Genomic DNA, 12,975 nt, shown 5'->3' on the forward strand with positions numbered 1-12,975 from the left:
TCCCCAGTGGGAAGACCTCGATGAAGCTCCTGGTTCCTGGACAAAGGCCAATGTGGGCTTTGAGGTGTTTGTCAGTGGATCAAAGATTCTCTGTCTCTCTCCCTCTCTAGCTTTCTCTCTTCTTTCCTTACTCTCTCTGTGGAGAGTATCTTTTAAATTTTATTTTCTACTATTTAGCTTTCCAAAGAGTAACAGATGCTGTCAGTAATAATGATGATAATATTGATCACTCATGGTTCAGCTTTTTCTTTCCAATCTTAGAATTATATATAATTAACAAGAATGCTGATAGAGATTTGGACTTGATGAGTGTTTATTCTAAAGTTGAATTTAATTGATTTCCTCTGGGAAATCATACTTGTTGTAGAATGATTATATTAAATTATTCTTTGTAGCAGGTCTTGCGATGCTTTGTCCAGATACCCACTTCAAACCTGAAGAGTCCAACAGTGACATGGTTGAAATACAGGATGCTGAGAACTCCTGGCCAAATGCTGCCATGGTAATTGCTCAAGTGTGTTCAAAAGGACTGGCTTAGAGCAGTGACTGGCTGGTAGGACGCCCAGCCCAGGCTAGCTTTGTTGATTTTGAAACAGCATTCCAGCACTACAGCTTGCTGTAGAAGCAGATGGAGCCACAACTGAGACTACACATTGCCACCCACTGTAGCTCCTAGAACAACTCCTGTACAACCAGAACCACCGAAGTACCTTAGAATTATCAATTCTCTCCAGTACAACCAGTTGTTATTACTAAAACAATCCAATCTGGCATATCAGAGCCATTATATTGGAACATTACTTAAAATGCCATTCAAAAGTTTATTGTAGGCAATTTGATTATGCTCTAACACTGCTGAATTTCACTGGAAATACATTTTTGATAGTTCTTTATGTATCAGGAAAGTAACAGGTGAGTTTGGAAGTTGCTGTTAGCAAAGTAAAGACTAAGAACTCACCCAGGCCTGTGGCTTTCACTCACCCGTCAGATATGCACCCAACACAGAGTGTACAATCAAAGTGCATACAAGGTAAGATGTGTATGTGAAAATATTTATTTTTTTGCTTAAATAATATATTTCTACCATTTTTGCATTCTTAATACTTCTTAAATTACTTGTGACTTGCAATTATATCACACAAGCTGTATATGTCTTTCTTATAAGCCACTTGATTCCTTTTATAAAACAAAATTGATGAAAATGATTAAAATAATTGTAATTGACTTTACGTTTTGAACAGCAATGATCTTGGGATTCAATTTGCAATGTAATTAGACAAGAAATGGGGCCTGGATATCAGCAAGAGGGAACAATGTTGAAACAGTGTCCTAAGCAGGATAACTGGCAAGAGCTTACAGTATATAATTGTTGAAGGAATTTTGGAATATTAAATCGTATGAACTCATTTATGAATGTCAATATAAGTGAATAGATTGATTCTCAACATTACTTATATTTTATAGCAATAAAAAGAAAAATGGTGATTAGAATTTTAAATATGTAGTGAATCTTAAAAGTGACACTGGTAAAGTAGAAGCAACAGATCACATCCAAGGACTAATTTTTTTAGAAAGTAAGAGTTTAATATTGAAAAAATGGACAGCAATAGTCAAGGCCAGATACATTCCTACGGCCAGTAGCTGAACAGGTGACAAGAAGAAAGGAACTTGCAGTAACAAAGAGAGAAGAATCATCAATAGAATTCTGCATTAATGGATTTTTAGCAGAAGTTTTACAAACCTAATCAAGCTCCTTACGGAGTTTCAAAGCATGGACACAATCACCAGAAAGTTCTCATCCACAGGAAGGAATAGTTATGATGCATTCTGTATTTATAAGTAAATCTAATGAGAAAAGTAAAAAGAAAGAAATAATGTAAACAGGTCTCCATAGATGTAATGATGAAGGAAGCCACACCTTCACAAGCAGAGCTTCTAGCAAATCCTTCAGGAAGTATGGCAAAAATGGACCTGTGATCACAGATGAGGATAGCTCTATGGGCACTAGAAAGCCTACAGGTCTCACTGTGGGGCAAGGTTCGTAGTGTAAAATAGGTCACTTTATGCCAGGTCAGTTTATCATTGGATAAAGATGTTTAATGCCTTTTAGCACAGCCTAAATGTACACTGTTTTTAAGGTCAAGAGCAGTGAGCGTTCAGATCTTACATTTACCCTCAATGAGTCACACAGTTATTCCCATTCATGCTAACTGACTCATACAAGTGTAGCGTTTTAAAAATTGATTTATTTATTTTTATTGGAAAGTCATACACAGAGAGGAAGACAGGCAGAAAGATCTTCAGTACGTTGATTCACTCCCCAAGTGGCTGCAATGGCCGGAGCCCAGCTGATTCAAAACCAGTAGCCAGGAGCGTCTTCCGAGATTCCCACGTGAGTCCAGAGTCCCAAAGCTTTGGGCCACCCAAAACTACTTTCTCACGCCACAAGCAAGGCGCTGGATGGGAAGCAGGGCTACCAGGACATGAACCGGCACCCATATGAGATCCCAGTATGTATAAGGCGACAATGTTAGGCTCTAGGGTACCACACTAGCACTTTTTATCTTTTACACAATATTTTCTTATGCTCTTCAGGTCTAAAGCTATTTGGATGCACAAATGCAATTGTGTTATCCTTGTGTACCATATTCAGTACAGTAGAATGCTGTGCCAGTTTCTAGCCAAACAATTGGTCATGCTATTCCAGTAGGAGCTTGATTTGGCATATACCACCTAGGTGCATGTCTGTATCCTTTATATTATCAGCACAACAGTGGAGTACATGATGATTCCAGTGTCAGAGTAAAGCTTGACATGTAGCACGTGACTACCAATTCATCTGAGAAATATATCACTTAGTGAAAAGTGGAACAGGGAGGACAGAATATACAGGATACTAACTTTTCTTTTTCTGAGATAAGAAGAAATAGAGAAACCTACATACATTTTGGTGAAGTTTCAAAGTGTTGAAGTACAACATTTAATGTAGATAAAATAACCACATAATTAGGAAGAGGACATAGAGAAGACACTGCAGATACTAAAAGCAGAAACTAGATTTATTTGAGAAAATCTTTCATTTGAGAACAGAATTATTCAACAGCTGTGCAATCAAAAATAAAAGAGATCACTAAAATTTGATATCAAATCTAACCAGATGTTTATCTGTATGTTCAAGGGTGCTGCGCTCAACCGGATATTACACTACTACAAATACATTCAGTGCAAAAATCAAAAAGTTGAATTATGTAATGGCGTGTTCAGATACAGATGTCACTAAGAATCGGCACTATTGAATCACTAGTACATACAGAACTGAAGCATTTCCCAGCTCTGTGTGCTGTCGTCAACCTAGGGTCACTGATGACCCAGAACAGGCACTTTGCAAGATTTCAACGCCTTCGAAGAAGGATTCCAATCTAGGACAAAATAGGCACATGATGTTTCTAGCAAGACTGATACCAGAATTCATGAGCAACCTCCACCTTAAAACAAAATTTTGCAAGATCACTCCAAAAGGACAGCAGAATTGATATGAAAGCATCTTGGCTAAAATGTGAGCATTTAAATAACATCCATCGTAAGGATGACTGATTGAAATAAGAAATATTTATAAAAACAATCTGGCATCAAGGAATTGATATTTTGACACAACTCACCAGGTTATTTGTGTGCACAAAAAAGTTTATTCCACCTGACTAGCAGGTGCACTAATCTATGTTTTCTGGTTCAGTTCTCCTCTCCCTTCTGATGTTGTGACATAACTGTTCTTGTGCTACTGTGACACCATCTTCTTGTGGACGTTTTGGCCACAGTCTGCAGCTGGTGTCAGCAGGCTCCGCTGCCATGTAGTAAAGTTGCTGCACCCTGACTGAATCTCTCTACCTACATAGATAGCCCTAAAATTGTTTTTCAAAATTATGTATTTATTTATTTGAAAGGCAGATTTACAGGCACTTGTAAACATACCCCCATGCCACCACCAGATGCGTATCACTCTGGCTACAGGGGCAGGGCGGTGGCAGGTCAAATGCAGGAACCAAAGGTGGCAAGACTCCAAGCCTTGGGGCATCTTCTGCTCTTTTCCCAGGTGTGTTAGCACAGGGCTCATATTAGCACATGCTGCAGTCTGCCATTTAACCCACTTGGCAGCAATGCTGGCATCTCCTGGGTCATTCCATCTGAGACAAGAACACCAACGCATAGCATTTCCTCTCGTCATGTGCATCTTCAACTTCTGCACCATGAAGGCTCCCTCGGACTTGTAACCACTATTCCTTTGTTCTGATCCTTGTAGTATGTATCTAGACAGGGAGAACATTCCAGCAAAGCTGTACCTCAATTATTTCTCTAATTTTCACCTTGAATCATTTCCTCATCTTCCCCTTTGTATGTAAAGCTTCAGGATTATCCACCCTCCCACCCCCCGGTTCTATTTCAACTTCTTGTCCTTTCCTAAGTGAAAAATCGACATACCACTAAATGCACAAAATGAGTATCTTTTAAAATATTTCCATTGTATTTAGTATCATATTTTATCTAACTAACAATAGTTTAAAATAAAGCCAAGCTATCTTTTCCATTGATTCTATTTAAACTTTTCTGTTTCTCTACATCCTACCATAACATTTCTGTCCTCTATATGACTTTCATATTCTAGCATAATGAGAAATCTATTCTTCCTATGCCAATGTCATAAGTAAAAGTGCTAGGTTTTTTTCTTTTCTTTGTGACTTAAAGTTCTAATTTCCCTCTATAAGGCATGCTTCAATTTACTCTGATTCCAAATTATAGAAGCTGCATGTGTCTCCCGATATATTCTTCTAGGATACGCTGCAAAAACCACATCATTTATACATATTCACTTTGTGGCAGTCAAAATGTTTTCCTCCAATTAATGTTTCCCCAAGCAGATTTCTAACATTTAATCACCTATACGATGTCATGAATCTGGTCATTATGAAGACATATTTTTTAATATAAAAAAATGTGTTTTTTTTCTCTAGAAAATATCCCAAGTCTGGGGAATAGATGCATTTCTCCCATTTGTGCCTGAACTTTTTCATTTTAAACTGAAACACACACACACAGCTTGCATTTTTCCCTCCCTGGATCCAGAGGCAGTGTCTGTGCCCTTGTCTCTGCACCGTGCTCTATAGTGCCAGAGCTCAAGGACAAACCCCGGAAGGCTGGAGGACAGGAAGACCTCAGCCATCCTGAATTGCCATCTGCTCACTAATGTTGAAGGAAACGGCAGCCCAGAACACCAAATGCAAAACAAAACACACCTGCTTACTCAAACTGTTGGGTTTCTCTTTCCTCCCACCCTTAGCCTCTCCCTCCTGCCTTTTCCAGTAGCTCTTTTTAAAACTGGGATAACTTTTCAACCACTTTTTAAAAAGCAAAGTGTGAAAGAGTCACAGACAAAGGCAGAACTCTTACCCCATGAATCATTCATTGTTCAAGTGCTCAGAAAGACCAGGATCAAACAGTCTTTCTTTCCTTCATTCTTCCTCTTTCCCTCTCTCCTTTCTTTCTTCCTTCCTTTCTTCCTTTCTTTCTTTCTTTCTTTCTTTCTTTCTTTCTTTCTTTCTTTCTTTCTTTCTTTCTTTCTTTCTTTCTTTCTTTCTTTCTTCCTCTCCTTCCTTCCTTCCTTGCCTCCTTCCTTCCTCCCTCCCTCCCTCTCGTCCTTCCTCACTTCCTTCCTTCCCTTCTCTCTTTCTCTCGCTTTTTAAGATTTATTTGTTTTTATTAGAAGACCAACTTACAGAGAGAAGGAGAGGTACAAAATCTTGCTTATGCTGGTTAATTTCCCAGCTGAACCGATTCACAGCCAGGAGCCTCGTCCAGGTTTCCCACAGCAGTGCAGGGTCCCAAGGCTTTTATCCATCCCCTACTACTTTCCCAGGCCATAAGCAGGGAGCTAGATAGGAAGTGGAGCAGCACATATGAGATTCCAGCACAAACTGGTGCCCATAGGGGATCCTGGCATGCTTTCAAGGCAAGGCTTTAGCCACTGAGCCAACACACTGGGCCGCTCAGGCTGCTTTTCAACCCTAAAGCTGAATCCTTGCCCTCAGTCACTTCTGACAGCTTGACACATTCCCTGTTGAATTTCTAGAGCTGAATACAAATTATATTTAGATTCAGGATCTCTGCAGCCCCTGCACTATCATTCTGTGATATTATGTAACTGACTGAAACACTCAAGTTCTTTTGAACTTCTTTTCTTTGACTTTATCCCCTTATGTTACAGTTAGGTTTTTAAAACTGGGCTTTTTTTGGTTTATCATCCATATTCTTCCTGCAGGACTCATGACTCCATTCCTCTCACTGATGTGCTTTGCCTGCCATTAATTTACTTCTCCTTAGTCCTGTCCTCTCCTCTCTGTAGACAAAGGTGTCTCCTTTGATATATGTCCGTCTCGGTTTCTCTGCCAGCCCCATCTCCTGGCTGCTCTGTTGTGTCTCACTTCCTCCCTTTCAATTTATGATTTCCTCATCTCTCTGCTCTCACTTCAGCGCCAAGTCAGGCTTTGCTTTATTTCTCCCCGTTTGATCCTGACATCCTTCTCCCCTCCCAACTCTGCATTAATTTAACAGAATGTTACCATACCATTTGTTTTCTTCTAAGTTTCACATAGCTTCCTTACATTTGCCCCAGCTGTTGAGAAGTTTGCATAGTTAAGCTGCCCTTTGCATAATGAAAGCTGCACACATTTTTATTGGAAAATGTGCCATGTCTCTTTCTTCCACTCCAAATTCACATTTCCTAACTACACATTGCTCCCAGATGAGTTCTAGGACCTTACACAAAGCATGCCTTTAATTGTCTTTTTTTGTTAACTACAATCCTTCTTTGTTTAACACCTGGCCAGTGGATAATCCTCCTCCATCCCTGCCACATTTCTGCTTTACACTTATATTTCCCAGTTCAAATCCCCAGCCTGTCTGCTGCATTTGCTGGAAATATTGACACAGTACAATGCCATCTTAGGAACACACCATTCCGTCGTTGTAGTAACTGGTAGTAACACTATACACTTTCACAATGTAATACTAATATTACATTTTTTGTCAGCCAATTTTAACTGAAATGAAGTAATATATTTATGGTAAGAACAAAAATGCATTACTAATGGTATTAGGTAAATGGTTTTATTAACAATAAAGTATGTTACAATATAAATGTAAAAATGAAGATAGACTTTTGATGTTATGGTATTGTCCCAGTCTGCTGTTCTGGTACAGCTGACATCTAAACTACCCCTGTTACACCATGATCTTTATCTGCTTTTGGAGAAAAATACTCAAACTCATCAATTTCATAGTTCATGCTGCCTGTTATTATAGTTTATTCACTTGAGTGGGAGAGAGGGGCACAGAGTAAAAGAGAGAAAGAGAGAGAGAGAGAGAATCTGCTGGTCAATTACCCAAATATTTACAATAGATCCAACAGCTGGGAATGAAATCCAGGTTTATGCTGTTGGTCAGTAGTGGCCATTGCTTGATCCGTCGCTGCTTCTTGGAAGACCTGCATTAGTGGCAGGTGGACCAGGGATGAAGCCTGTTTCTCTGTGGGATGTGTCCATCCTGACGACTTTACAGCTCAGGCAATGCCCACGCTTCTTAGCATGTTTAAACATTTTATTTCTTTTCTGGTTATTGCACTGTGTACACAATGGAAATTCTTATTCTGTCACTCTTTTAAAGGGTATTTAAATTACTGCAATTTGTCTCATATTAGATTTTCCTTGTATTTCTTATATTTGATTTACTGTTAATTGTCACTGTCTTGTGACAATATGTTGCAAATTAAGTAATAGTTGCCCTCACCTTGCAGGCGTCAGGATCCCATATGGTCACCGGTTCTAATCCCGGTGGCCTTGCTTTCCCTCCATCCCCCTTTTTGTGGCCTGGGACAGCAGTCGAGGATGGCCCAACCCATGTAGGAGACCCAGAAGAGCTCCTGGCTCTGGCTCCTGGCATTGGATTGGGTCAGCTCCAGCCATTGCGCTCACTTGGGGAGTGAACCATCGGATGGAAGAACTTCCTCTCTGTCTCTCCTCCTTGCTCTATACCTGCCTCTCCAATAAAAATAAATAAATCTTAAAAAAAAACAATAAGAAGAGTTTATTGAAATCCTGCATTAATATGAAACTAATACACATTAATTTTGATTATACATTTGTTTGCCCCTAAGTGTCATGTCCTCTATGCCTAAGATTTACACAAGCATTTCAAAATACTCTTTCTGAGAAATTAGAAACATAAGTTATCAAAACATAACACACTGAAAGGTTTCCATTATCTACAAATTCTGTCCTTTACTGTTGATAAGAAGTTCAGCAGTAGAATTGAAAAAATGTCAGTTGAAGTATATTTTGCCATTATTTTGCTCTGTATACTTCAGAAGATCAGTTAATAACAGCACTTTGCCTTTAAAGAGAGGACATTACAATTCTTAGAAATGATTTGATACATGGAAATATTTAAGAAGCAGACACTTAATGCTTCAACAGGACCATAAAACATGAAAATTAGTTCATTTCTCGTTAAAGGAAAATGAATCGTCAGCAGTTTGAATGTTGCTGTGTAATACCAAGAAGCACCAACATACAAATTGTCATTTTCCTGTGTTTATATGAAACTGTGTCAATAGTTAATGTTGAAAGTTGTTAAGTTTCTCCCTGGGATGGCATGGGTTAACTCTTGACACTCAAGGGGAGTACTCAACACACTGATGGACCAGAGCCTCAGCCACACTGTCCATGTGATGACTGAGCCACTGTGTGAGGCTGTGGCTGTCTTCATCCACTGCGTTACTAACTTTCTGAAGAGCAGCTTCAAATTTCCTCATACATCTCTAGGACAGCCAATATTGTATTTTGTGTAGAAAATGTGAATTTCAAGTTTCGATAGGAAGATAAATTAAGTTGTATCTGCATCCACTTACTGTCTATTTATTCATAGACAGAAGTCAGGTAGTTTCATTTTTGAATAAATTTAAATATACTGTGTATTGCATAGTATAGTTAAAATATTTTTGTCATTGGAAGCTGTGTGATTCTTCGGCTTCGATTGGTCTGATAAGATAGAATCTCCATTCATGCAACACTTTTCAGGAGGACAGTTTCATGTTAACTTGTATTCTGGTGTTCCTGTGAAAGTTGCCCTTGTTACAGGCAGGGAAGCATGATTGGTTTTTATAGATGTTCTGTGAACTCTGCATCATGTGTGTCCTGACCAAGCTTTTGTTTCTGCTCAAGAAGCAATGAGTGTTTCCTTTCTGCTTTCTACAGAACTTTCCAAAAACAGAATGCATGAGCCATTATCAAAGCAGGCTGCAATGACTAATAGAAATGCATCCTATTTTGCTTCCTCTCAGGCCTCCTGCTGGTTTTCTCAACAAGTGTTGAGAGGCAGTTTCAAGGGTATTGGAATCCCATGAAAGTTCAGAGGAAACAGTGACTGCATACCCTTCTCGTCCTCCGTCACAGGAACACTTGGGTGTGTTTCCTTGACTGGAGTGCATTGTTCAGCCTGCTGCCCACCTTGAATGTAACCCTGTGGTTTGCCTCAATCTGTTTTCTCTTCTTTCCTGGCTGCCAGCCAGCTACAGAAACAGCAATTGGACTATTTATAACTGATTGGCCTCAGAGGTGAATTTTTCATAAAAGGTCGGTCTCTTTTCTGTTGTTATTGAGGCCACCATCCCAGAGGACTCCAATGTTAATATGTGTGCCCTTGACGTTTTAAAAATTAAGAGTCAATATTGGCCAAAAATCTGAACCTTATGTAGCCTGAAGTCATTTGAGTTCTGTCCAATTTCTCTATATGGAATTTTGTATGTTCTGTGTTTATACTCTAGACAATGTTGAATTTCCAATGTTTCTGGCCACAATGAAATTCAAATTGCCACCAACTTGAATGATTTTGATATCAAAAATGAAAAAAAGCATGTCATGTAAAATTAAAATTATTCCAGCTAAATCAGTTTTAAAATTCTGCCAATGATTTCATTCAAATGACTTGGATGTAAATGAGCTAAAACACCCCTTAAGGAAACTAGGACACATTGAACTTTATAGAAATTCTAGGGGCTCAAAATGTGGGGTAACAGGTTGAAGTGTAACCTGTGATGCGTATATGCACATTTCTAGAAGCGTTGATCTGAGTCCCTGCTGCTCCTCTGCCACCCAATTCCTTGGTAATACGTCTAGGAAAGTAGTAGAAAATGACCCAAATCTGTTTGCCCCTCCACCATTATGGAGACCTGGATGAAGCTTCTGGTTGGTGGCTTCAGACTGGCTTCCAGCTGTTGTGGCTATTTGGAGAGTGAATCAAGGGATGGGAATTCTCTCATCCCTCTATTTTCTCTCTCCATGTAACTCTGGTTTTCAAATAAACAAAATAAATCATAAAAATAAAGTCCTGATACTAAACTTCTGTCTGGTTAAACATATACTTTCTGTTCCCATCTTCAATTGTTGCATATACGTGGATATGAATATTCATTGTTTTCATCTGATGCTTACTATTTTAAAATTTGCCCTTAAGTGGCCCATTATTGTAAGCAACGTCTTCCTAATGTAGCCATACACACTATTTCCTGATTGCGTATTCTTGGATCCTTGCTACAAAGGCAGTGTAGAACAGCAACAGAATAGATGTCATAACCATGCAACCCATAGTACCTGCATTGCTCAGTATCTGATTCTTTCTGGAAAAAATCCTCTATTCTACACTATCTACTTGCTAAAATAGGAATGCTTTATGAGCTAATATTTCCTGTGGTTAAGCATTCTTTCAATCATTCATTGGTATATTCCTTTAAATCAGGCAACACTTGCTGAAAACAGAACTAACACTGTACTAGCATGTTTGTCACTTGTAAAATGCTGATATACTGGGTTTGCTTCATTTATCCGTATCATTAAGACATTATGATATAATACATAAGCTCCTTCAGTATGAATACACTGTTACAATTACTGTGGAAAAAAGCAATCTTGTTGCAATTTTATTTATTCTCTTCAATAGCTTCTCTCCAAAGTCTATTCAATCTGTTCTCAAAGTATGTAAGTGTCTATCAGCATTTATGGAACACACAATTTGGCAGACTATTAATACATGCTATTCAATGAACACTTGTTGAAAGTATGACGGTCACATAAACGAATGACTCTGCGCCATTTTCCCACAAACGCGATGATACCTTTGACCCAAATGAAACATAATAAAGACGGAACTATCTGCACAAACTGAAGATATAAAATGAATGGAACCTGGATTATAATACATAAATAGTAAATCATCTTGAATGAATGCAGCGAAATGTATCATATCAGCAACAACACATTGTTCCAGGACATCATCAAAGAAAGATTGACCTCTATTTTTAAGATATTGTAAAGACCAATAGCTTATAGTATTCCTGTGATGTTTATTGAATTACATATTTAGAACAGAGAAGGAAAATGATTCAAACAGCATAAAACTAGCACAGAAAACAGTTTTACTTATGCGTTCATTAAATATTTGTTTTCATTGAAAAGGAAAATTTATTGGCACAAGGGGAGACAGAGAGAAAGATATTCCATGTGCTGGTTCACTCTGCAGGTGTCCACAACAGGGGGAGACAAGCCAGTCGGAATCCAGGAGCCAGGGACTTCCTTGGGTTTCCCACACAGAGGCAGAGCCCCATGCATTTGGGCTGTGCTCTACTGCTTTCCAATGTCAGAAGCAGGGAACTGGATAGGAAGTGGAGCATCCCTGACAGAAACTGGAAACCATATGGAATCCTGGCATTTGCAAGGTGAGGATTTGGCCATTAGACTATATGGCAGCTCAAACAGTTTTATTTAAATGCTCAGAATATTTGTGGCACCAAATTTAGCTAATGGTTCAAAAGTTGGAAGGTCAATTTGGTCAATGTGGTCAGTTCAAATTTTCTCTGTAATGTTTTTATTTTCAAAACGCTGAAATCCCAGGCCAGGAGCAGACTCACCATGCTGCACCCTCAGGCCTCTCCCAACACTGATTACTGCTTCTCTCCCGCACAGGAATCGGACCTGCGGTGTGGCCGGCAGTCCAAGTCTCACTTCTCCCTAAAAACCTCTGCTTTCTCTCCCGTGGCAGCTGCACATTCCTCCGCGGGTCTGCATCGCCCGCCAAGTCCTCGCACGTTCTTTTTCTTCCTGTGCTCTGCTCATCCTTTGTCACTCTTGTCATCCCAACTATAGTATCATTCTAAGCACAAGAAACAAAGCGCCAAGTGTCGGATGAGCATTGCTTATTTACACAATGTATAGATGCTGATTTTTTTTTTTTGTATAGCATTTCTTCATGTAAGTAGTATACATCTGTTTTTTTAAAACAGGAAGGCACAACCTAATATTTAAAGATCGTGTCTGAATAGTATTGCTCTAGTTATAATAAGCAAAGGCATTGCTATTTTTTAAATTTAATATTTATAAGGCCTAATTATATTCCCAATACATGTTTTGCAAATAATTGTCTGGCTCAAATTGAATTTTTTGTTTCCTGGAAGTGCATATCAGTTTCAGAGGAGAAAGGACACCAGTCTGATAACAGAGCAGTCCCTGGTGGCCAGGAAAGTGTGAAGTGTAAAGAAAATCACAGCCCTCATTATTAAAGTTTACCTTCCATTTGTTCAAATTAACATTTATTTATAGAAATGAATACATTTATCATTGGAATTATTTTGAAAAATAACTGGTTAAACCTTTCTTCCAAGGGAAAAAGATGTGAAAAAAAAATGATAATACTTTCTCACCTGCCATGCAAAGTACAGCACAGAAGCCTCTTTGCAGATGACTTCCTGGTGGCAATGTGGTTCTGCTGGGAAATACCAGGTGTTCCATCAGTGATGGCTGGCCAGAGCTGCCAGTGACACCAGGGACTTAGGATATGTTGGAAGCAGTAAGTTTCCAAAGAATTTAATTTGTAAGC

Source organism: Ochotona curzoniae, unplaced genomic scaffold (genome assembly GCF_017591425.1).
Source record: "Ochotona curzoniae isolate NIBS_2020 unplaced genomic scaffold, NIBS_Ocur_1.0 contig_64, whole genome shotgun sequence".
Lineage (NCBI taxonomy): Eukaryota > Metazoa > Chordata > Mammalia > Lagomorpha > Ochotonidae > Ochotona > Ochotona curzoniae.